The 27,150-nt window shown below is 43.1% G+C and overlaps 1 protein-coding gene and 1 long non-coding RNA gene across 5 annotated transcripts in view; one reads left to right on the forward strand and one right to left on the reverse strand.

Annotated features, from left to right (window-relative positions):
- Positions 1 to 17,388, forward strand: part of LOC130285489 (uncharacterized) — a 45,067-nt gene extending 27,679 nt beyond the window's left edge. Inside the window, exons 2-3 of the long non-coding RNA XR_008847348.1 lie at positions 6,387 to 6,510; positions 17,105 to 17,388. This is a non-coding gene — a long non-coding RNA (uncharacterized LOC130285489). The remainder of the gene's footprint in view (positions 1 to 6,386; positions 6,511 to 17,104) is intronic.
- Positions 1 to 27,150, reverse strand: part of CDK15 (cyclin dependent kinase 15) — a 305,671-nt gene that overhangs the window by 51,917 nt on the left and 226,604 nt on the right. The gene's annotated exons all lie outside the window — the stretch shown is intronic.

A 27,150-nucleotide genomic window follows, 5' to 3' on the forward strand; every position in this document is an offset into this window, starting at 1 on the left:
GATAACAAATACTGTATGAACTAAACTTTTATTTCTCTAATATTTCATTACATTACAAAATATAAAAGTGACAGTCAAAGGCAATTTCCAGCCAAAAGCTACAAGCACAGTTTTGGCTGGAAACTAGAAATTTTTTTTAAAACTCCTTAATGTCCTGCGCCAGCTCCCACAATATAACGCGGGGTCACGCGGTGACCCCGCGTCATATCGGGCCGGTCCCGGTGGCCCTAAATGTCCGGGACCCACGCCTAATACCAGACATCACCGATCGTGGTGATGCCCGGTATTATCCCTTGAGACGCGGCGATTAACTTTGAAGTGAAAGTGAAACCTTCCCGGCAGCTCAGTGGTGCTGCTGATCGCCGAAAAACTGCTCCGTGTCTGAGATCCAGGCAGGAGCAGTTGAGTGGCAATAAGACTGATTAATGCCATGCTATTGCATGGCAGTGATCAGTGTAGGAAATCAGTGTGTGCAATGTCATAGTCCCCTATTATTGAAAATAAAGTGTTAATAAACGTGATTTAACCCTTTCCATAATAAAAGTCTGAATCACCCCCCCCTTTTCCCATAAAAAACGATGTAAATAAAAATAAATATAAACATATGAGGTATCACCGCATGCGTAAATGTCAGCACTATAAAAATATTTTGTTAATTAAGTCCAAAATAGTGTATTTTTATCACTTTTTATACCATAAAAAATGAATAAAAAGCGATCAAAAAGTCAGATCAAAACAAAAATGGTACCAATAAAAACTTCAGATCACGGCACAAAAAATTTGCCCACATACATCCCCATATGTGGAAAAATAAAAAGTTATAGGGGTCAGAAGATGACATTTTTAAACATATTAATTTTCATGCATGTAGTTATGATTTTTTTTCCAGAAGTAAGACAAAATCAAACCTATATAAGTAGGGTATCATTTTAATCATATGGACCTACAGAATAAAGAGAAGGTGTCACTGCGTAGAAATTTTGTCGCACAGTGATTTTCTTTTTGGTTTCACCGTAGATTTTTGGGTAAAATTACTGATGTCATTACAAAGTAGAATTGGTGGTGCAAAAAATAAGCCATCATATGGATTTTTGGTGGAACATTGAAAGGGTTAAGATTTTTAAAAGGTAAGGAGGAAAAAACTAAAATGCAAAAACTGAAAAACCTTAAGGGGTTAAACAGTCCTCTCTGAATATTTTTAACAGTGAGATTGCTGGGTAAGTAGAGGGTAAGTTCAACTAACCTAGAGTAAGAAAATAAAAATAATAATAATAATTTTTTTTAATTTTTTGGCAGGGGATTGACTTTTGTCCTCCTTTATGATAAATTCTTCTATTTAGTGACTCATTGGGGAAGATTTACTATCATTGTATAGTTTCCGCAGTACTTTAGACGAGAAAAGTCTCTGCGCATGGGTCTATTGTTCGTGCAATTTATCAAACGTCGCACAGCATTTAGTAAATCTTGCGAAAGAACATTATTGTCTATTCTACACAGCACTTTAGACGAGAAAAGCCACATAAAAGTCTCAGAGCCTGAGACAAATAAATGAGAAAAGTCTCATAAAAGTCGCAGAGCCTGAGACAAATATATCAAAAGTGGCACGTAGTACAGTTATTATCACAGACTTCCAGCCACACAGAAAGTAAATTATAAAATGAACATCTCGTACACTATGTCTTCTGTGAGGTGCCCGCTGGTTGCACTTGCTTTCATTCTTAGGTTCTGATATTTGTATAATAAATGTAACCTTTCCAAACCACGTTTTTCTTAGTGTATTTCTCCATCTATTCTTTAATGTTTATAATTTTTTATAATTTGTTTAAAGCATTCTAAGTTAGCCCTCAACTCTGTTAGTCTAAGTTCAAAAGGAGGATCATCCATGTGGTAATCAGCCAGAATTGTAGGCTCGGTTCACACCATGGAAATTCAATTCCGAATTCCAGATAGGAAATTTGGATGGCAATTCCACTGCAGCGGAGTCCCGTTTAATTCAATGTGACTCTGCTGCTCAGTGCACACAGTGGAATTTACATGCCAGATTTTTCCTGAATGGACATTCCTTTGTCCGTGTTCACACAGAATGAACGTGGTCATTCTTTGTGCGGAAGCCTTAGAGAATGCATAACTGTCTATGAGATGGCGCATTCCTGTGCGGTCCAAGCGCCTGAAGATTCTGCCAGTGCACGCACTGTACGGAACGTGCGCTTAGAGATTCTCCATGTGGACATTCTGTCGGGAGAACATAGCCTTAGGCACAGTCATTATTCAGCAGCATAGTGTCGTGGAAGAGGAGGAGTGGTACAGTGACCTGAGCAACCAATCAGATTGCTTTTTCAATTTTTAGCAGGTCTCAACAAAATAAAAATAAATTAAAGAAGGAATTGGATTGGTTGCCATTTGAAACTGCACCATGCTCCCACTACACATGTTTTCAGAATTCTCCAGAGACTAAATTGCGCCATGCACATGGCGTAAATTCATATGCTTTCTTCGAATCTGCTGCAAAAGTGAAATTGGAGCACTAAAATATAGAAAACAAAAACAAAAAAAGATTGCATCAGACATCTACATGGATAACAAAAATAACCCATAAAAATGAGAAAAATAGGGATCATTGGGATTAATATTATTGTATTATTTTACAATATTATATAGTATTAGATTAGATTACATTTCTGATTCAAGCTAAAATGCCATTTGAAATGTAAACTGCATGATACGTCCCAAAAAATTTATAAACGGCTTCCTAATAACTATTTAGATTGGATTTCCGCCAGGTCTGACATGGTCATGTATTTTCAGTTGATTAGACTATTTTGAGACTTTCCAATAAAAGTCTCAGTTGAAAAATTCCTGACCACTGCATTTTATCTTCTATTGTAGACAACTATACTATTTCTGCAGAGAAGGGCTCTAAAGCAAAAGTCACATAAAAGTGTCAACTAAAAAGACTGAGACTTTCTGAGAGACAAATATAGGCCGTCTAAACTGGTCTAAACAGTTTGATCAATCTCCCCCATTATGTTATTATTTGTATCAGACTCTATGGACCAGATTTATTATTCTTATCCCGATAGCTAAGGCTGCTTTCACACTGTGAAATAGTTCCGTTTAGGAACTTCCGCCAGAAGTTCCATCACTATATCGGTTGCATGCAGTAATTTTTCCGCCACGATGTCCCGTCACTATATAACGCCCGTAATGAATTACGGGCATATGCAGGTGCAAACAGGCAGTTACAAAACCCCATAGGCTGCAATGCAATTTAGTCACGGCCGTCAGGGGTTTTGTAACGGCTGGGTTTCGCCGATATAGTGACGGAACTTCTGGCGGAAGTTCCTAATCGGAACAATTTCACAGTGTGAAAGCAGCCTTAGTGTCAGTTTTTGTGTCACAATTCTGGCACATGTTTTTGAGTGTTAAAATTTTAGCAGATTGCAACAATTTATGAGAAACCCGAACAACCCCACAAATATCATTTTTAACTCAGTAAAGTAGGAGTGTTCACATGTTTTTCTCAAAACCCTACAGAATTATTCATTAAATCTATGTAAAAAAAAATGCTTTAAAAATCTTTAAAGTGGTCAGAAAAGTAAAGAAAATTACTTTGATTATTTTTGTATTATAATTTTTCTGTTAATTCATTTAAACCTGATTGGAGTGCGCTGCACCACTTTTTATCTCTGTGTCACAATTTCTCGGAGACATGCACCAAATAAAGCTGGAGAAAACACCAGTCAGATAAAATTCAAATAGGGAACAAAAAACCTACAACAATAGTAAATTTGGGCCTATGTATTATATACACTAATTAGGCAAGTGCTCAAAGTCACAAAGTATATGGGACTGCATGTCTATAGGATACATCTTTTTTATGTTCCTTCTAACATGACTGGCCTATGACAGTGCTGTACCTTAACAACATGCAAAAGTGGCTTATCTCCAAAGCCTTCTTTTCTACACAGTAGCATTTTTCATATTCATATGCCATAGTTCTATTGATGGTTACTTTATTTAAAGTGATTGTTCAATCAGAAGCTAAAATATTATGAAAGACAGTACCTACAGGGGATACGATTTATTTTCCTCAGATCTTGATACTTGTCGCCGCTCCATTAGAACAGAGTTATGATCTGTAAGACCTTAGCTGCAGAGTCTACAACAGGGTTCGGCAACCCCTGGCACGCAGAGTGCTTTTGTGCGACACAAGGGGCTGCGGGCGTAGAGGGGGCCTGTCTGGCAGATGCGCTCACTCTATGCAATGCGCTAATAGGGATCCGGGGCACTTTTCCCAGATCCCCAGGCGATCTAGCACCACACAGCTAAAGCCTGCTCTCAGTGTGAGCCACAGGACCTGCAGCTTTACTGAGAGGAGACCTGTGACCCCCTACCCACACGCAATGCAGGCACCGATGACATCACTCATCGGCGCCTCCACTGTAGCAAGAGAAGAATGGAGCCAGCTTGTGCTGCCCAGGAGATCCCTGCGTGGGAAATAGGTGAGTAAAGGTGTTTTTTTTTTTTTGTAGGTGAGAGGGGGGGGGGGGTGCAGGTGAAAGGGGGGGGGTTTGCAGGTGAGAGGGAGGGGGTGTATATGAGAGGGGGGTGCAGTTGAGGGGGTTCAGGTGAGAGGGAGGGGATGTAGGTCAGAGGGGAGTGCAGGTGAGAGGGAAGGGGGTGTAAGTGAGAGGTGGTGCAGTTGAGAGGGAGGGGGGTGTAGGTGAGGGGGGTGCAGGTGAGAGGGAGGGGTGTAGGTGAGAGGGAGGAGGTGCAGATGAGAGGGAGGGGGTGCAGGTTAGAGGGGGTGCACGTTAGAGGGGAGGTGCAGGTGAGAGGGAAAAGATGCAGGTGAGAGGGGGTGTAGATGAGAGGAGTGGTGCAGGTTAGGGGGGGGTGCATGTGAGAGGGAGAAGGTGCAGGTGAGAGAAAGGGGGTGGAGGTGAGGGGGGTGATGATGTAGAGGAGCACTGGCTACTTCCCTACTTGGCTACCTACCCAATTACCTGCTTGGCTACTTTCCTACCTGGCAACCTACCTAGTTACCTGCCTGACTACTTCTCTACCTGTCAACCTACCTAGTTACCTGCCTGTCTATTTCCCTACCTGGCAACCTACCTAGTTACCTCCCTGGTTACATCCCTACCTGGAAAACTATGTAGTTACCTGACTGACTATTTCCCTACCTGGCAACCTACCTAATTAGCTGTCTGGCTACTTCCCTATTTGGCTACCTTCCCTATTACTTTACTGGCTACCTACTTACCTACCTACATAGCTTCCTACCTACAAAGGTATCCTACCTTAATAACAGCCTAATTACCTAGCTACCTACTTGCTACCTACCTACCCTTCTAGCTACCCAGCTACCTACCTACACACATAGCTACCTTGCTACCTGCCTATGAACTTTCCTCCATATCTACTTACCTACCTATCTGCATAGCTGTCTACCTACCTACTTGGCTACCTACCTAGCTAGCTAGCTACCTTTATCAAAGGAAAATCGCATCAAACCAAAGTATAAAGTGTAGAATTCAGTGAAGTTTAGTCCATTCCAAACATTGTTACAGAGCAGGCTACGTTTCATAAAGGCAAAGACAGGTCGTTGAAATGTAGCCTGCTCTGTAACACTGTTTGGAATGGAATAAACTCCACCGAATTCTGCACTTCTGGGTACTGCACTGGAAAAATACAGAAACTAAGATGTTTGTCCTGCAGATCCTGCAGTGATGGGTTTTTTTTGCTCGAAGAAGTCGTCATGGTGGTCTGAGCCAGAAGAAGAACAGAAGCAAAGAGGAGGACGCCAACCGTAAAAGACGTGAATTGTGAGTCAGTTAATGTAACTGTATGTGTATTATTGCGCAACACCCACTGGGGTCTGATCCTGGGGTCTGTATTAGTGTGTGGGGGAGGGGCTGTATTATGGTTGGGTCTGGTTCTGGGGTCTGTATTATGTAGAGAGGTCTGATTATGGGATCTGTATAATCTTGGAGTCTGATTCTATGGTCTGTATAATCTTGGAGTCTGATTCTATGGTCTGTATTATGGTGGAGTCTGATTCCGTGGTCTGTATTATGGTGGGGTCTGATTCTGTGGTCTGTATTATACAGGTCTGAGTTAAAAGCACAGTGAGAACAATATATAGGGACAATTCAGAAAAAAAAACACCCTATGACAAGCACACCCCCACAAATCCCACCCACAGCAAGCCATACCCATGGCAAGCCACACCCATATTGCTGGCACACCAAGCAACATTGAAAAAAAAATTGGGCACAGCACTATCAAAAGGTTGCCTACCCCTGGTCTACAAGGTGTATGGGGCAGTCAGAAATCCTGTCTCACCATTGGTTCAGACTGAAGTTTTTTCCCTCCTCTTGCAGCTTTACCTCCTCAGATTGGCTGCTGTGTATAAACACAAGTCTATCAAGGCTCACCCGGAAGTCAGTGAATGAAGAGATAATTTCCATTACATCCAGTACAGAATAAACCACCAGTAAGAAAAAGGTAATTATCTGGTTAATGCCAAATGCATAGTGAAGCCAACAACGCATTAGTAATGTGAATGTATCATCTGGATTTCTTTTTACTGAGTCAGGCATTTCAGAATTCTTTAAAAAAAAAATGTTAGTATATTATTATGGGGCACCCACATTGCCTTAGATGTTTTTAACACCATTTAGAGGTATGCTTTACTGCAAGCCCCATGGACTTATAAACAATAGATAGGAGGGGGCCCAATTCAATTCTATGGGAGTTTTATGTTCTGCTGTGTGACCTGTACAGGGGTCATTGCGCAGGTGAGGGTGAGGCTGAGCTCTAAGTTTCAGATATTGCGAAAGGCCTGATCCTGTCTTATCCATGGACTAGTTTCAACTTTCCTCTGTAATGATAAGAAGGACACTGTTGAAAGTGACTTTTACAAAACAAGAAGTATCAACTTTTTATTAGGCTTAGTGGCCAGACTAAAAATGCAAGCTGCGCTCGCTTCAGAGCAGTGAATATTGGCTACTGTAGGTTGCCAGACACTCACTGCTAATGACCAGCAACTCTCACTTTCAGTTTAGATGCTGGGATCTGCATTGATCAGGGTTTCTAAAGGTTAATGACCAGTAGCAGCAGGATATGTCATTAACCTTGGCATCTAAACTGAAAGTTAAAGTTGCCGGTTAGCTCAGTGGAGCTTATCGCACCTGCAAGACGTGATAGCAGGGGTACAATAAGCTAAGATGGTGTAGGAAGGTCTCCTTACCTGCCGCCAATCATCGGTTCACTGATGCAGCCTGGCTTAGCTTGGCTGTGTCAGTGGAATGCAGATCACACTAGGCATAGCATTATATAGTGAATGCAATCTAATGATTAAATGTAAACAAAAATTTAAAAAGTCTATGAAAGGAAATAAAAACTCCTCCCCTAATAAAAATATATAATCACCCTTATTTTTCCATTTTACAAAAAAATATATATTTGGTATATTCATGTGTTTAATTGTCCAAACTATTAAAAAAATAATGTATATGATCCTGCACAGCCAAGTCCCATCAAAACAATAATGGTACCAATAAAAACTACAGATCATGGTGCAAAAAATGAGCCCTCATACACGGAAAACAGGGTCAGATTAGGAGAATTTAAAGCATACTGATTTTGTTGAATGAAGTTTGACTTTTTGTTAAAGTAGTACAATAACAGAAAAACTATATAAATTGAGTATTGTTTTAATCGCATTGACATTGATCGCATTGAGGTTTTATGGTAAAATAAAAGGTCTCATTAGAAAGTACAACTTGTCATGCAAAAAACAAGGCCTCACTTGGCTGTGTCCTTATCCCCTTAAGGACCCAGCCAATTTTCACTGTAGGACCCGGCCATTTTTTGCACATCTGACCACTGTCACTTTAAACATTAATAATTCTGGGATGCTTTTACCTTTCATTCTGATTACGAGATTGTTTTTTCCTGACGTATTCTACTTTATGTTAGTGGTAAATTTTGTCGATACTTGCATTATTTCTTGGTGAAAAATTCCCAAATTTTATGAAAAAATTGAAAATTTTGCATTTTTTTTTACTTTGAAGCTCTCTGCTTATAAGGAAAATGGATATTCCAAATAAATTATATATTGATTCACATATACAATATGTCTAATTTATGTTTGCATCATAAAGTTGACATGTTTTTACTTTTGGAAGACATCAGAGGGCTTCAAAGTATAGCAGCAATTTTCCAATTTTCCACAAAATTTTCAAAATCGAAATTTTTAAGGGACCAGTTCTGTTTTGAAGTGGATTTGAAGGGTCTTCATATTAGAAATACCCCATAAATGACCCCATTATAACAACTGCACCCCTCAAAGTATTCAAAATGACATTCAAAAGGTTTGTTAACCCTTTTGGTGTTTCACAGGAATAGCAGCAAAGTGAAGGAGAAAATTTAAAATCTTCATTTTTTTAAACTGGCATGTTCTTGTAGACCCAGTTTTTTAATTTTTACAAGGGGTAAAATGTGTAACCCAATTTCTCTCGAGTAAGGAAATACCTCATATGTGTATGTCAAGTGTTCGGCGGGCGCAGTAGAGGGCTCAGAAGGGAAGGAGCAACAGTGGGATTTTGGAGAGTGAGTTTTTCTGAAATTGTTTTGGAGGCATGTCACATTTAGGAAGCCCCTATGGTGCCAGAACAGCAAGAAAAAAAAATACATGGCATACTATTTTGGAAACTAGACCCCTCAAGGCATGTAACAAGGGGTCCAGTGAGTCTTAACACACCACAGGTGTTTCACAACTTTTTGTTAAAGTTGGATGTGTAAATGATTTTTTTTCACTAAAATGCTAGTTTTCACCAAAATTTTAAATTCGTTAACCCCATCTCTTCTGAGTATGGAAATACCCCATGTGTGGACATCACGTGCACTGCGGGCGCACTACAATGCTCAGAAGAGAAGAAGTCACATTTGGCTTTTGCAAAGTAAATTTTGCTGCAATGGTTTTTGGGGGGCATGTCCCATTTAGGAAGCCCCTATGGTGCCAGGATAGCAACAAAAAAAACACATGGCATACTATTTTGGAAACTAAACCCCTCAAGGAACATAACAAGGGGTACAGTGAGGCTTAACACCCCACAGGTGTTTGACGACTTTTCATTAAAGTTGGATGTGTAAATTTTTTTTTCACTAAAATGCTGGTTTTCCCCCAAATTTTTACAAGGGGTAATAGGAGAAAATTAGTCCCAAAATTTGTAAGCCCATCTCTTCTGAGTATGGAAATACCTTCTATGTGGACGTCAAGTGCTCTGCTGGTGCATTACAATGCTCAGAAGAGAAGGAGTCACATTTGGTTTTTGCAAAGTAAATTTTGCTGAAATGGTTTTTTGGGGGCATGTCCCATTTAGGAAGCCCCTATGGTGCCAGGACAGCAAAAAAAAACACATGGCATACTATTTTGGAAACTAGACCCCTCAAGGCACGTAACAAGGGGTCCATTGAGTCTTAACACACCACAGGTGTTTCACAACTTTTTGTTAAAGTTGGATGTGTAAATTATTTTTTTTTCACTAAAATGCTAGTTTTCCCCCAAATTTTAAATTTTTACAAGGGTTAATAGGAAAGAATGCCCCCGAAAATTTGTAACCCCATCTATTCTGAGTATGGAAATACCCCATGTGTGGACATCAAGTGCACTGCGGGCGCACTACAATGCTCAGAAGAGAAGAAGTCACATTTGGCTTTTGCAAAGTAAATTTTGTTGCAATGGTTTTTGGGGGGCATGTCCCATTTAGGAAGCCCCTATGGTGCCAGCACAGCAAAAAAAAAAAAAAAAAAAACACATGGCAGAATAGTTTGGAAACTAAACCCCTCAAGGAATGTAACAAGGGGTACAGTGAGCCTTAACACCCCACAGGTGTTTGACGACTTTTTGTTAAAGTTGGATGTGTAAATGATTTTTTTTTTCACTAAAATGCTGGTTTTCCCCCAAATTTTACATTTTTACAAGGGGTAATAGGAGAAAATGACCCCCAAAATTTGTAACCCCATCTCTTATGAGTATGGAAATACCTCATATGTGGACGTCAAGTGCTCTGCTGGCACACTACAATGCTCAGAAGAGAAGGAGTCACATTTGGCTTTTGCAAAGTAAATTTTGCTGAAATGTCTTTTTGGGGGCATGTCCCATTTAGGAAGTCCCTATGGTGCCAGGACAGCAAAAAAAAAACACATGGCATACTATTTTGGAAACTACACCCCTCAAGGAACGTAAGAAGGGGTACAGTGAGCCTTAACACCCCACAGGTGTTTGCCGACTTTTCGTTAAAGTTGGATAAGTAAATGATTATTTTTTTCACTAAAATGCTGGTTTTCCCCCAAATTTTACATTTTTACAAGGGGTAATTGGAGAAAATGACCCCCAAAATTTGTAACCCCATCTCTTCTGAGTATGGAAATACCTCATGTGTGGCCGTCAAGTGCTCTGCTGGCGCACTACAATGCTTCACATTTGTCTTTTGCAAAGTAAATTTTGCTGAAATGTTTTTTTGGGGGCATGTCCCATTTAGGAAGCCCCTATGGTGCCAGGACAGCAAAAAAAAACACATGGCATACTATTTTGGAAACTACATCCCTCAAGGAACGTAACATGGGGTACAGTGAGCCTTAATACCCCACAGGTGTTCGACGACTTTTCGTCAAAGTTGGATGTGTAAATTATTTTTTTTTCACTAAAATGCTGGTTTTCCCCCCAAATTTTACGTTTTTACAAGGGGTAATTGGAGAATTGAATAATTTGTAACCCCATCTCTTCTGAGTATGGAAATATCCCATGTGTGGATGTCAAGTGCTCTGCTGGTGTACTACAATGCTCAGAAGAAAATAAGTCACATTTGCAAATTTTGCTGAAATGGGGGCATATCGCATTTAGGAAGCCCCTATGGTGCCAGGACAGAAAAAAAAAAAAAAAAAAACACATGGCATACTATTTTGGAAACTACACCCCTCAAGGAACGTAACAAGGGGTACAGTGAGCCTTAACACCCCAGGTGTTTGACGACTTTGGATGTGTAAATTATTTTTTATTCTTATTTTCCACTAAAATGCTGTTTTTCCCCAAAATTTTACATTTTTACAAGGGGTAATAAGAGAAATGCCCCCCAAAATGTGTAACCCCATCTTTTCTGAGTATGGAAATACCCCATGTGTGGACGTCAAGAGCACTGCGGGCGCACTACCATGCTCAGAAGAGAAGGAGTCACATTTGCAAATTTTGCTGAAATGGCGGGGCATATGGCATTTAGGAAGCCCTTGTGGTGCCAGGACAGCAAAAAAAAAAAAAAAAATAAAATGACATACTATTTTAGAAACTACACCCCTCAAGGAACGTAACAAGGGGTACAGTGAGCCTTAACACCCCATAGGTGTTAGATAAATATTTATGAAGTGGGATGTGAAAATGAAAAATTTGATTTTTTTTACATTAAAATGCTGGGGTTACCCCAAAATTTTCATTTTCCCAAGTTGTAAAAGGAGAAAATGTCATTGTAAATTTGTAAATACATTTCTTTGGAGTAAGGACATACCTCATATCTTGGCGTAAACAGCATGCACACCGGTCTCAGAGGTGCCGGAGATCAGTCAGGGTCCTTGAGCTTTGGCTTTCTCCTATGGAGCCAGGACAGTGGGACCCCCCCCCCCCCCCCTTCAAGGGACATTACATGGGGTAAATAACTGGGGTATACTAAATAACTAAAATGGGGTACAGTGGGACATAAAATTATAAATTATGTTCCCAGAATGATGACCATGAGCATAGCCAAAACTAAAAAATATGCCCGCCCCAAACCCTATGCTCTGAATCATCATTCTGGGAATGTGATGTGTGTGACCGTCCCTAACCTATTGCCTCAAATGCGCACCCCGCTCAGGTGGAGAGAGAGCGCTGCGCATTTGAGGCACCATAAAAAGTCCCCGATGATAGTGACTCAGTGGCCCATGACCCATTTTTTTTTTAAATACCCCCAGAGGTCTTATCAGTTTTTTTTTTCTTTTTTTCAGATGAAACATTATTTTGGGCAATTTAGTGGTTTATGGGGTTAAAACTTGGAATGTATTCTGGACTTAGTACATTGGGGTCAAATTATGGAAAATTAAAGGAGTAGTCCAGTGGTGACTCAGTGGTGAACAACTTTTTCCCCTATCCTAAAGATAGGGGATAAGTTGCAGATCGCGGGGGGTCCGACCGCTGGGGCCCCCTGCGATCTCCTGTACGGAGCCCCGACAGCCCGCGGGAAGGGGGCATGTCGACCTACGCACGAAGCGGCGGCCGACACGCCCCCTCAATACAACTCTATGGCAGAGCCGAAGCGCTGCCTTCGGCAATCTCCGGCTCTGCCATTGAGATGTATTGAGGGGGCATGTCGGCCGCCGCTTCGTGCGGGGGTCGACACCCGCTATCTGGCCGGAGAGCCTGGCCCCCGTACAGAGAGATCGCAGGGGGCCCCAGCGGTTGGACCCCCCGCGATCTCAAACTTATGCCCTATCCTTAGGATAGACGATAAGTTTTTCACCACTGGACTACCCCTTTAAAATGAGAAGGGAAAATTTAGTACTCCATGGAAGTGTGATACTCCCTGAAGCAATCCTTAAAGGGGTACTCCAGTGAAAAACTTTTTTTTTTTTTTTTAAATCAACTGGTGCCAGAAAGTTAAACAGATTTGTAAATTACTTCTATAAAAAAATCTTAATCCTTCCTGTACTTACTAGCTGCTGAATACTACAGTGGAAATTCTTTTCCGTTTGAAACACAGAGCTGTCTGCTGAATCACAAGCACAGTGCTCTCTGCTGAAATCTCTGTCCCTTTTTAGGAACTGTCCAAGGTAAAAGGAAATCCCCATAGCAAACATATGCTGTTCTGGACAGTTCATAAAATGGACAGAGATGTCAGCAGAGAGCACTGTGCTTGTGATGTCAGCAGACAGTTCTGTGTTTCAAAAAGAAAATAATTTCCGCTGTAGTATTCAGCAGCTAATAAGTACAGGAAGGATTAAGATTTTTTTAATAGAAGAAATTTACAAATCTGTTTAACTTTCTGGCGCCAGTTGATTTAAAAAAAATAAAAAAAAGTTTTTCACCGGAGTACCCCTTTAATGCAGAGGCCCGGATGATCGGGGCAAGTGTCACATTGATAGGTTGTATCCTTCCGTATCCCCCTCTTGTAACACACTCTGCATCTTTTCTGGGTTCGTCTCTTCTTTCCAGTGTGGGGGACTTCACCTGGAAAGTGTTGGCCTGGGACAATCCTGGCACCTATAACTCCAGTTCCTTCGGAACTCCGGCCTGCTCTTTCCCGGTCGCCAAAGATCAGGACCTTTAGGACTTCTTCTTGGAACTGAAGGAATGTCCCTGTGTTGCCAGCATGCTGGGACAGTACAAAAGCGTTGTACATGGCAACCTGTATCAAGTAGACCGCAACTTTTTTGTACCATACCCGTGTTTTGCACATGGCCATGTATGGCTTGAGGACTTGATCAGAAAGATCAACTCCCCCATATACCGATTGTAGTCCAGAATACAATCGGGCTTGAGGACCGGTGTTGTGGTACCTCGCACAGGGACAGGTTAGCTGCCGTTACCATGAATAGTGGTCAGCATAAGGACATCCCTCTTATCCTTATACTTGACCAACAACAGGTTTTCATGGGCAAGGGCACGGAACTCACCCTTGGGAATAGGTGTCTGGATCAAATTTCGAGGGAGGCCTCTCTGGCTTTTCTGCACGGTCCCACAAGCAGACGTCGATCTGGTGGCAAGGGATGTGAAGAGAGGGATGCTGATATAAAAGTTGTCCACGTACACGTGGTAACCCTTATCCAGCAATGGGTGCACAAGCTCCCAAACGAGTTTCCCGCTAACACCCAGAGTGGGGGAACAATCTGGGGGTTCAATACGGGAAACTCGTCCCTCATACACTCTAAACTTGTAAGTGTACCCAGAGGTACTCTCACAAAGTTTATAGAGCTTCACGCTATATCGTGCCCGCTTCGAGGGAATATACTGGCAGAAGATGAGTCTCCCCTTAAAACTGATAAGAGACTCATCGACCGAGAGCTCCCTGAGCGGTACGTAGGCCTCCAAAAATTTGGCCCCAAAGTGATCGATGACTGGCCTCACTTTTTAAAGCCGGTCATAGGCGGGATCACTTTGGGGTGGACATGCCGCATTATCTGCATAATGCAGGCATTTCCGAATGGCCTCGAACCGCTTCCATGTCATGGACATACTGTAAAGCGGGGTTTGTATAGGATGACCCCGCTCCAGTAGTGCCTGACACTAGGCCCATATGCAGCAAGAGGCCCCAAAATGTCCTCATCTCTGCTGCATCAATGGCGCACCATTCATTGGACCTGGCCAAAAAAGAATCAGGGTGGTGGGTGATTAACTGCCTGGCGTACAGATTCGTCTGCTCCACCATTAGATTGACCAGGCCATCACTGAAAAAATAACTGAAATAGTCAATTTCAGTGAACCCGGCCGTGTCAACCCGGATTCCGGAGTCGCTAACAAACTCCGGAACCCGTGGCTGATAACCCTCTGGGGCTCTACAGACAGGTTCACCGGAAGGGGGCTCCAGTAAACTTGTCTGGGGGGTCAGACTCCTAGTACAAGCGGCATTGTCGCTTGTACTAGTGCTGGCCACTGGGCCACTATCATGGGGGGTGCGTGGCCCCGCCTAGCGGCGTCTCCGCCGCCGTACAGGGTACTCATCATCACTGCTAGATGATGAGGAGGACGATGAAGAACACAGGAATGTAGGATCTTCATCGTCGTCACTGGCAGATTTGGAGTCGGAGGCAAGAAAAGCGTATGCCTCCGCTGGCGAAAATGCCTGGCGAGCCATCACCTTTTTTCTACGGTGGCGGTGGGTGGTGGTGGGGTGGCGGTGTCGGGGGGGGAGGGGGTGTGTGTGTGTGGGGGAGTATGTACTGTGTGTGATTGGTGTAACTGTAAACTGTATTGGGGGGAAAAAAAGCGCTGCGGCCAAAAAAAAAATGGGGGGCCAAATGCAGCGCCCTGAACCCCTAATAGGGCCCGGGTCACACTGAAAAGTTGCGGTGGACCCTTGGGGACCTATTAGGGGGTCAGGGGGGGGGGAATTTTTTAAAACTTTTAAAAAAGTTTTTTAGCCTACCTTTCCCTGGGCTGTATTCTTTCCCTGATCTATGGGGGGCTTCTTTTCTTCTGTGGGGGCTCCGATCTCAGCAGAGGGGGGGTCCCGGTCTTCCTCCAGCAGCTCTGACCGCTGACTGAATCCAGCCAGCCGCGGGAGCTGCAGGAGGATGCAGTTAACCCCTCCTCTGCCGGCTGCTATTGGCTGGACGATCCAGCCAATAGCAGCGATCCTGGGGGCGTGATGAAATCGATACCTCCCCATAGATACAGGAGGTGATTGGGGGTGTATCCATCACTGGAATCGCAGCGATTCACAAGTGTGAATTCGCTTGCGTTTTTTTGCGATCGCCGACATGGGGGGGTCTAATGACCCCCCTGAGCATTTGCACGGGATGCAGGCATCCCCGTCCGATCCCCGCCCGGCGGGGACCGGAATTCTCCATGACGTACGCGTACGTCAAGGGTCCTTAAGGGGGTACTCTGCCCCTAGACATGTCTGATTGTGTGGAGGGTCCGGCTGTGGTGTTCATGAACACAAAGTCTGGGGGGCATGAATGGAGGGGACGTGGTGTGACGCCATGAACATGGAAGCCCGTGGCTTCCGTGTTCATGAATGCCTCAGCGCCGGACGGAGATCACATGGGGGGGGGGTCCTAGCAGCTGGACCCTCCGCGATCAGACATGTTATCCCCTATTCTTTGGATAGGAGATAACATGTCTAGGGGCAGAGTACCCCCTTTAAGGCCAAAGTGGGCTGCTAAAGGGTTACGGGTAGGGTCATACATGCTATTTTGCTGTGTATTTGCTGCTGTGTATTTTCCTGTAATAATCATAAGTTCTCTTAACATAACTGTATAAAGGATGTGTGATTTATGTGTGGCTGATCTGTACTACTGCATGCATTGCAGTCTTTAGTTCCATACTGTACCTCCATGATTTTGTACAAAGGCATATTATTTTCATAGATTCCATATAAATATATGAGAAATAAAATGTGAAATGCCCCACCAGATGCAAACTATGGGAACAAGTTGTAAGACCCCTGGCTGGATAATGAGGCCTGCAGTATAATAGGCATATAATATTTTGTAATGGAAATATCAATGTGTTAAGTATGATTTCTCAGGAAAAAGAAATCCTGATACAAGTGTAAGTGGGAAAGAAACCAGAATGTGTGTTTTCCCAATGCATGTTATGCTATGGCTGGATACACCCCTGGCTCTCATAAGGGTCAACTGACAATGGTAATGGATTATTATCCCATAAACAAGCTGACATAAACATATACAGTAATGTATGGTACGCTAAAAAGACAGATACTGGGCTTCTGTCATATCTTTTAAAACAGGAAGCCAATACTTTCATTAGCATGTTGGCTGCCACATTTTTCACCATCTGCTAGAGGTGTAATTTGATAAATAAATAACATATATATATATATATATATATATATATATATATATATATATATATACACATACACACACACATGAACAGGAGATGTCAGTATCAAAAAGCCTGTGTTGGAAAAACAAATATTTTTCAGATCACAATGATGTGCATTGTCTGCATAGAATGGATGATGAGTAGTTTCAAAATTGGAGTAGACCCTTTAAGCTCTTCACTAGTTTCAGAATGTTTATTTAGGAATTAGAAGCATAACTTCTCCATATGGATAAATGGAATGCCCCATTGACTAAGGTTCCAAGTAATGAGAGAGCTGAAATCCTACACATTTATAGGAAGGCATCAGTGGTAAACTGGCCTGTTTGGGATTTAAGAGATAACCCAAATAAAAAGTAGGCATGCTAGGAATTTATGGGGCAATCCTTTAAGAACTATCAAGGGACCTCTGGACATGTGATTAAGTCATTACCATGTGTTCTGTATAGCTTTTTGTTAGCTACTTTCTAGTAATAATGAGCATTGACCTTCTATTTGCAGAACTTGGGATGAGGAGATGTCTGCCACCTCTGGGGCATCTTGAGAAAGATTACAGGTGAATGGAATTCCCACTAGCAAGACATACTGCCAAAAGATAAGAATCATAAGAAAACACTCTTTAAGATGGTTGTATAATGTCTGAAAACCAGATGTTACACAGTCTCTATCAATTTCACAATTGAAACAAAAGAATATACTAGTTCTGAATACAATCGGGTAGAGTCAAATTTGTCATGACAAAGTGGTACAATTGCTGACCATAAATGGTAATTTAAATGCAACTAAGCATAATGGTGCCTTTGTTTTTTTGTTTCTTTGTTTTCAGCCAGTCAGCACCACCAACAGGGATCATCTAACCTACTAGAAATGTTCTCCCCTAGGAGGTCTAACAGCATCACATAATGTATAGCATTGCTGATGTAGGGTAAATTCACACTGCTGCCTCAGAAAGCTGTATACTCCCTTTTTTTCTACAACTTTGGACATAAATGTTGCCATACAGAACTGTCTGAAGTTTTGTGATATAATGAATACAGAAAAACAGTGCCCTTCCTAGCTTTTCTACTGCTGTGTATTTTTTTTATTTGATTTCTGGTCACACAGCACCTTGCAAAGCCAATGCATTAGTAACCCCTTCCCCCCTCCCCACATGCTATCTATAGTAGGGTACTGTACTGAAGAAATCATCCTCCAACACAGTGTCAGCTTGTACATTGATTAAAGTAACCTTTTCCTTGCTGTCCTGCTGTTTCTTTTATGTCTGCTCACATAGCACATTGCAAAAACCTAGCACACCAACCAGTAACCCTTTCTCTCATCACATGCCATCTATAGTAGTGTAGTGTGTAAATCATAAGCCCACCACAGTGCAAGACTGTTTTGTGCACTTTCAGGAGTATATGATGAGTTGTGCTGTGATTGTTTGGAAAAGTAAGAGAGGAAGTAACTATGTATGCACTACTGGCAAACAGCTCAACTCTTGTGTGGGAATGTTTTGGGCAGCTCTCGTACAAAAGTTTCAGATGCCAGAGCATGAAACTTAAATCAATCTCTGCAGCTCACTGGGTTCTATTATTGAGCAAAATGTATCAAGCACCTTGCACCTTTTTGGTAAATTTTGAGCAACTGCGCAAACAATAAGCAAACAAGGGTAAAATCTTTATGTGCCCCTATATGTGTATAATCTATGGTGGACATTTATCAATGTTGGTGTAAGATTTTACCCCTGTATGCACAGTTGCTCAAAATTTACCAAACAAGGTGCACGGGTCTAGATAAATTTTGCTCAATTATAGAAACCAGTCTGCTACAGACATAGGTTTAAAGAGGTACTCCATTTGAAGCATCTTATCCCCTATCCAACAGATATCATCTTATCCCCTATCCAACGGATCCCAGGGTGTACCTGTACGCCTGTGGGAATTCTGGTCCCTGCTGCTCGCCGGGCGGGGATCGGACCGGGATGCCTGCTGAAATCAATCAGCAGGCATCCTGTGACAACACCTGGGGGGGTCCTGAGACCCCCCATGTCGGCAATTGCCGTTAATCGCTGGTTAATTCAGACCAGTGATCTGCAGCGATTCCGAGTCATACGGGTCTCCGGTGACTCGGAAAATAAGGGGGATCGGGGCTGTCCAAGACACTCCCGATCCCCCTGAAGGGATAGGAGTGAGGTGGCAGGGGTACCGCCCCTCCTATCCCTGCTATTGGTTGGTCAGAAGCGACCGACCAATAGCAGATCGGGGGGCTAATGTTTGGTTTCCCCACTCTGACCACCACGGTAGTCTTGACAGAGTGGGGGAACTGTGCTGGGACTGGCGCCAGAGGTCCCTTACCAGAGGTGATCCTCCTCTCTGCGGCAGCGATCCTCCTTTCTGCTGCGATCCTCTGTGTGTGGCGGCTGCGGCGATCCTTCAACTAACGGGTGAGTTGTTGCCTAGCAACATCCGGAGGGCCACAGTTTACAGTGGCCTCTAAGCTGTAGCCCTCCAGATGTTGCAAAACTACAACTCCCAGCATGCCCAGACATCCGTTTGCTGTTTGGGCATGCTGGGATTTGGAGTTTTGCAGTTTGGAGATCACTGTGCAATGGTCTCTAAACTATGGCACTCTAGATCTTGCAAAAGTACAACTCCCAGCATGCCCACACAGCAGTTTGTTGTCTGGGCATGCTGGAATTTGTAGTTCTGCAACATCTACAGGACCACATTTTGGAGATCACTGTGTGGAGGTTTCTAAACTGTGGGCTTCCAAATCTTGCAAAGCTACAACGAACAGCAAACGGCTGTCTCGGCATGCTGGGAGTTGTAGTTGCGTGCCTCCAGCTGTTGAATGACTACATCTCCTAACATGCCCTTTGGTGATCAGTACATGTTGGGAGTTGTAGTTTCGCAACAGCTGGAGGCACACTGGTTGAAAAATACTGAGTTAGGTAACAGAACCTAACTCAAGGTTTCCCAACCAGTGTGCCTCCAGCTGTTGCAAAACTACAACTCCCAGCATGCACGGTCTGTCAGTGCATGATGGGAGTTGTAGTTTTGCAACAGCTGGAGGTTTCCCCCCCCCCCCATGTGAATGTACAGGGTAGTGAGTTTCCTGCTTCAAGTATGAGCTGCGGCAAGTTTTTCGCCGCAGCTCAAACGCCTAAAAACACTACATACACCCCCTTACACTGTCCCCCCCTTTCCCCCCAATAAAAATGAAAAAAGTCTTGTACGACAGTGTTTCCAAAACTGAGCCTCCAGCTGCTGCAAAACAACAACTCCCAGCATTTACGGATAGCCACTGACTGTCCAGGCATGCTGGGAGTTTAGCAACAGCTGGAGGCACACAGTTTGGGAATCACTGGCATAGAATATTTGTGGTAGCGGAGGCAATCCCTAATTTAGGCCTCAAATGCGCATGTTGCTCTCTCACTTCGGAGACCTGTCATATTTCAAGGAAACAGTTTAGGGCCACATATGGGGTATTTCCGTACTGGGGAGCAATTGTGTTACAAATTTTGGGGGTCTTTTTCTCTTTTTACCCCTTATGAAAAGGAAAAGTTGGGGTCCATACCAGCCTGTTAGTGTAAAAAAAATAAAAATAAAAAATTACACTAACATGCTAGTGTTGCCCCATACTTTTCATTTTCACAAGAGGTAACAGGAAAAAAAGACCCCCAAATTTGTAACGCAATTTCTCTTCAGTACATAAATACCCCATATGTGGATGTAAAATGCTCTGCAGATGCACAACAAGGCTCAGGAGTAAGAGCGCACCATGTACATTTGAGGCCTAAATTGGTGATTTGCGTTTGGCAGATTTTACAGGGGTTCTGACATAAACGCAAAAAAATAAATACCCACATGTGACCCCATTCTGGAAACTACACCCCTCACAGAACATAGCAAGGGGTATAGTGTGCCTTAACACCCCACAGGGGTTTGACGAATGTTCGTTAAAGTTGGTGTTACCCACAAATTTTTAAAATAAAAAAAAAGCAAAAATAGGGAAAATAGGAAAAAGCCCCCAAACTTAGTAACACCATTTCTTCTGAGTATATAAATACCCTATATTGCAGGTGCATTACAATGCTCCGAAGAGAAGGAGCGCCATTGGGCTTTTGGAGAGAAAATTTGTCCGGAATTGAAGCCACATGTGTTTACAAACCACCATGGTGCCAGAACAATGCACCCTCCCACATGTGACCTAATATTGGAAACTACACCCCTCACGTAATGTAATAAGGGGTGCAGTGAGCATTTACGCCTCACTGGTGTCTGACAGATTTTGGAACAGTGGTCTGTGAAAATGAAAAATGTAATTTTTCATTTGCACAGCCCACTGTTCCAAAGATCTGTCAAACGCCAGTGGGGTGTAAATGCTCACTGCACCACTTATTAATTTCTGGAGGGGTGTAGTTATCAAAATGGGGTCACATGTGGGGGGGGGGGGCAACTGTTCTGGCACCATGGGGCTTTGTAAACGCACATGGCCCCTGACTACCATTCCAAACAAATTCTCTCTCCAAAAGCTCAATGGCGTTTCTTCTTTTCTGAGCATTGTAGTTCGCCCACAGAGCACTTTACATCCACACGGGGTATTTCCATACTCAGAAGAAATGGTGTTACAAATTTTGGGGGCCATTTTCTATGTCCCCTTGTAAAAATGTAAAATTTGGGGAAAAACTGCATTTTAGTGAAAACATTTTTTTTTCATTTACACATCCGACTTTAAACGAAAAGTCGTCAAACACCTGTGGGGTGTTAAGGCTCACGTACCCCTTCTTACGTTCCTTGAGGGTTGTAGTTTCCAAAATAGCATGCCATGTGTTTTGTTTTTGTTTTTTGCTGTTATGGCACCATAGGGGCTTCCTAAATGCGACATGCCCTCCAAAAACCATTTCAGCAAAATTTGCTTTCCAAAAGCCAAATGTGGCTCCTTCTCTTCTGAGCATTGTGCCCGTCATCTACTTGACATCCACTTGACGTCCACTTGACGTCCACACATGGGGTATTTCCATACTCAGAAGAAATGGGGTTACAAATTGTGGGGGGCATCTTCTCCCATTACCCTTTGTAAAAATGGTAAATTTGGGGAAAAAACTGCACTTTAGTGAAAAAAAAAATTCATTTACACATCCAACTTTAAAGAAAATATTTTGTGTTATAGTGTAGTGTTTTTAGGGTACATTCACACTGGCAGGGGTTTACAGCGAGTTTCCCACTGGGAGTTTCAGCTGCAGCTGAGAATTTGCTGCATCCCAAACTTGCAGCGAAAAACTCGCTGTAAACCCGCCTGTGTGAATGTACCCTGTACATTCACATGGGAGGGGGGGGGAGGGGAAAACCTCCAGCTGTTGGAAAACTGCAACTACCAGCATGACCTTTGGCTGTCTGTGCATGCTAGGGGTTTTAGTTATGCAAGAGCTGGAGGCACACTGGTTGGGTATTCCAGGATTTTTTTTTATTTAACTATGCTACAGGGGCTGTAAAGTTAGTGTAGTTCATAATATAGTGTCTGTACCTGTGCGTGATGGTTTTCTCACAATTCTTCTGTGAATTTCACCCCAATATTTATTTGTAACAGCATACAAAATGACTGTTGTCTCAGATTTTTCCCAGGTTGCAATGCGGCCAAGACCTGACCTCACTAGTCAGTTGACAGGGAGTCTGTCTGCTCCAATGGGTGGAGCGATTGCTTGGTGGGAGAGAGATCAATCTGAAACTAATGCAACAGCTGTAGCCACCCTGATTGAAAACCACAGGTCTTTTGAATGGCTGCAGCTCATTTATGTTTCAATGGGTGGGGTGGCTGATGTGTGGGAGGGAGGAAAATGGAATTATGGGATTTGTAGTCAAAAAAAGAAAACTAAAACAGGAAATACCAGTTCATGAAAAGATAGCCACAGTATTATGGTAATCTCACAACATAGCCATTTAGCCCCAAGACAATTGCAGATCCTTCCTAAGCATGTCAATTACTGTCTGCAAGGTACGTACTAAAATCACGCATTTCTACGCTACTCAGTATATAGACAGTCCAGTGTAAATAGCACTCGTACAACAAAAATGTGTTCCAAGACTTTGACACTTTACTTCCAATTTCTCTTCATGCAGAGATATTTTTTCTCATACAGGAATAGTGTACTTGAACACAATGCAAAATCACCCAGTGCATACTCGCCAATACACGGTCACAGCATTATAACAGACCTCTTCGGCTCCAGCCGGAGCTCCATGTAGACATGTCCATTAGTGCTGTGTACCTTGCTTTCTTCTGAACCAGCGTAAGAGGCTCACCAGCCAGTGAGCTTGATTGGCGACGTCTCAGGATCACTCCCTTGAGAAAGGGAGTGATCCTGAAACATCGCCAATCAAGCTCACCGGCTGGGGAGCCTCTTACGCTGGTTCAGAAGAAAGCAAGGTACACAGCACTAATGGATGTCTACATCTCTGCATGAAGAGAAATTGGAAGTAAAGTGTCAAAGTCTTGGAACACATTTTTGTTGTATGAGTGCTGTTTACACTGGTCTGCAAAACTACAACTCCCAGCATGTATGGTCTATCAGTGCATGCTGGGAGTTGTAGTTTGCAACAGCTGGAGGCACGTTGGTTGCGAAGCACTGAGTTAGGTAACAAACTCTGTGTTTCGCAACCAGTGTGCCTTCAGATGTTGCAAAAACTACAACTGGTACAGCTGGAGGCCTACTACTAACACTCCCAGCATGCCCTTTGGCTCTAGTGCATGCTAGGGGCTGTAGTTGTGCAACAGCTGGAGTCACACTGGTTGCAAAACACTGAGAGTTTGTTACTTAACTCAGTGTTTCCCAACCAGTGTGCCTCCAGTTGTTGCAAAACTACAACTCCCAGCATGCCCAGACAGCCGAAGGACATGTTGGCAGTTGTAGTTATGTAACAACTGGAGGAGAACAGTTTGGAGACCACTGTGTAGTAGTGTCAAAACTGTAGCCCTCCAGATGTTGCAAAATATCAACTCCAAGCATGCCCAGACTGTCCAGGCATGCAGGGAGTTGTAGTTTGGCAACTCCTAGAAGGCAGCAGTGAAAACCACTTACCACTGATCTTCACTGCTGCCTCCGACACTGCCGACGCTGCCGCCTTTCTGCCACCAGTCCCGCCGTGATTGCAGGTCCCTAGCCGCCCCTTGCTGGTCCCGCAATCAGGTATTCAGGCACGCGCCGCCATCTTCCCCCCTCTCTGCCCGGACATCCAGGGGCAGGCAGAGCAGGAATTTCAACTCTCCCCTCCCCCCGCCCCAACTGACAATGGTCAGTCCTATCCTTCAGTATGGTCGGAGCTGTCTCTGCCGCAAATCACCGATCTGAAATTCCAGGGATTTTCACGGGGTGCCTGCTGAATGATTTCAGTAGGCATCCCAGTCCGATCCCCCCCCCCCCCCCCCCCCGGTGAGCGGCGGACACCGGAATTCCCACGGGCCTTAAGTACCAGGACATCAGGGTGTGCCTGTACGCCCTGTGTCCTTATGGGGTTAAGCTTTGTGCTCTGGCATCTGACACTTTTGTACGTGTCCAAACAGTAGACAAATTTGAAAGATGTTCTAACGAAATTTGCGCACTGTGTGTGTTTGTGCACACATTTCGATGTAAAGCTGGTTTCACATCACATTCAGGAAGTATGCTTCAGTTTTAGGTTGGTATGTGAACAGAAAGGTAGCCTGACAAACACTGCGCCATACCTATTCACTTTATTGGACAAAATATAGTATACTAGTGACTAAATTCGATTCATTTTCTGAACCTATACTTTTATTTTACATTCCACAAAAGTGTGGTCTGTAACATGTGGCCCCACCTCCAAAACTCACTACACACATAGGGCTGCCGCTGGAAATCCCTGTGAATATGTTGAGTGAGGAATACGCAACATATTTCCCGCTGCTGCTGCAGATTTTGCGCAGTGGAAAATACACTGCGGATGCGGTACATGGAACAGTACCCGAAGAACACATGAACACTCAAGCAATCCCAACACACATGTTTATGGATAGTAGGCAGGAAAGATAGCTGTCAGCTGAACAAATAAACAGTTTTTAGGAGTTCAAAACTTTAAAGAGGTGAGGGGCCCTCATTTTTCATTGACCCTGGGGCCCATTGTAGCCTTAATCTGCTCAAGCTTTCAGGTACTCAGTAACAACAGAAAGAGCACTAAATTTCGCTCCTCAGCACTCTTAAATGGGCACTGTCAGATCCAAACACTTTTTATGTGTTGTTACTGATGAAAATGAAAGACCTTTTATAATATGGTCATTTTTTTTTATATATTTTTTATATTTAATAAAGAAAACGGCTCCTGAAAATCCCAACACTAGGGGTCCCCATATCTACTGGGACACTAACCAATCCTGCAGTAGCATTAGTCTTCTCAATGAGTCATGGACAAGAGATGACTCATGGACAAGGCTGCATGAGCAGACAGACAATCACCTCCCACCACCACAAGGGAGGGACACGCCCCCTTCCCCTGAGAGGATTTCTAACACTGTGAGCTAATAAAAAGAGGGATTTTTATAATAAATATGGGTGATGGAGGCATAAAGATTCGATTACATAGTCAGGATTAGGTCCTGAGAAACATATTATTTTTTGAGTGCTAATGCACGTAATGTCGACCTAGAGAAGTCGACGGTTATGCCCCCTCTCCGCCCCCTCCCCATACAGTTCTATGGGAAAGGTGGGGAGGCATGAAAGCTGCCTCCCCACCTCTCCCATAGAACTACATGGAGGAGGGGTGTAAGTTGTTTTCAGCCCCAGATGGCCTTTAAAAAAAAATTTAAACTATAGGCATGCCTTAAAGTGAGGCCATAAGTTTAGGAATACTCCTCATATATAACTATAAGCTTAATGGCTCTTCTTATCTGCAAACATGTAAATGAAGAAAGATAGATGAAAAAAGAAAAACCCTTGCAGCTTCTCAGCTTCCCATCAGCAGTCTACAGGTAACAGATGCAGGTGACAAACTGATGTATTACAGCTGGCTCGACGATTTTCAGTACATTCACTGGAAATTGAAATTTCTTCAGTGACCCTACGGTATATTTGGATGTCTCAAGCAAAAAAGATTGGCATTTATGTTTTATAAGTCTATATTTTATATGCAGCAATATACATATATAGTACATTGATGTTCTTATATATTTTATATAACAATAAAGGAATTTAGGTGCACTATGTGGTAGATGTAAACAATGACATTGGCTATCCCTCAACACTGATGTAAAATTGAGACATTAGCCAGTATATCCTTGTATGAAGGGCATACCTAAGCCCGCACACCAACGCCAATTTTATATAACTAAAACACAAGTATGGCCTGCTAACCTGGAGAAGACACACATAACCATTGTGATCATTATTGGAGCTAAGATGTAATTAGACTCCGGGTGCGTTCACACGCTATTACTAGCAGCAGGTTGCCCGCTGCGGGAATCCTGCTGCGAGTTACGCTACCATTGATTTAAATGGGTCCACAGACAGTCTGCAATAGCGTCAGATTTGCGGACTGTCCGTGGACCCATTCAAATGAATGGTAGCGTAACTCACAGCTGGTTTCCCGCAGCGGGAAACCCACTGCTAGTTACTAGTGTGTGAACGCACCATTAGGCTAAGTTTCCACTTGGTTTTTTTTCTGGCAGTTTTTGGAGATCTGCCACTGCAGTTTTTGAGCCAAAGCCAGAAATGTATTAAAAAGGAATAGGACATATAAAAGGAGGGACTTACACTTCTTCTCCCTTATGGATCCACTTCTGACTTTGGCTCAAAAACTGCAGTGGCAGTATTCCAAAAACTGTCATAAAAAAAAACAAGTGGAAACTTAGCCTTATATTAACGGACCGAGATGGCAAGGCTGCACACACAGGACTCCTCTCCAGCAACCCAGAACTTAGCAACCACTAGAACTGGGAACTGTAATTGGACCTGAAAAAGGCATCAGTGGATGCCGAAATGCGTTGTCCCAATTTCACCAATAAAGTATTTATTGTCCGTTGCCACTCGAGTCATCCTTTGCTGACTACATACTGGGCAGTGTCTCATGAAAACCGGTTTCTTTGTATTTTATTCCGCCACAAAAACCAGACACCTTTTTGGTAATCCGGTACCGGTAAGAGAGCAGCAGCCTATCACCCCGAAGCGCAGCACAGCTCAGCGTAACTACTTTACAAGGTTGGTATATCGCCCAGGATTGTTGTAGGGTACACACCGGTTAGTATACCTCATCAGGGAGCACCCCCTGTTTTTTACCCTTCTTTTAAGCCTTGTATTAAGAAATTGTATATATAAGAAGTCTCTATTACCCTTTGTTAATAGCATTGCTCTTTTATGAGCAGGAGCAGTCAGGCCGTCATCAGACAGGCTGTTCAATGACAGATTGTATCTGCTACTTCATTGTCAGAATTCAGACTAATGCAGACAGGAAACAGTACTGCTTCAGAGAAGTTAAAGGCTTGCCTAATGGATTTTTCCTTTTATATAGGATTTTGGAGAATTGGTGCAGTTCTTTACTGTATAGAAGCAGGTTAATCAT

The sequence above is a fragment of the Hyla sarda genome, chromosome 8, assembly GCF_029499605.1.
Source record: "Hyla sarda isolate aHylSar1 chromosome 8, aHylSar1.hap1, whole genome shotgun sequence".
NCBI classification, from domain to species: domain Eukaryota; kingdom Metazoa; phylum Chordata; class Amphibia; order Anura; family Hylidae; genus Hyla; species Hyla sarda.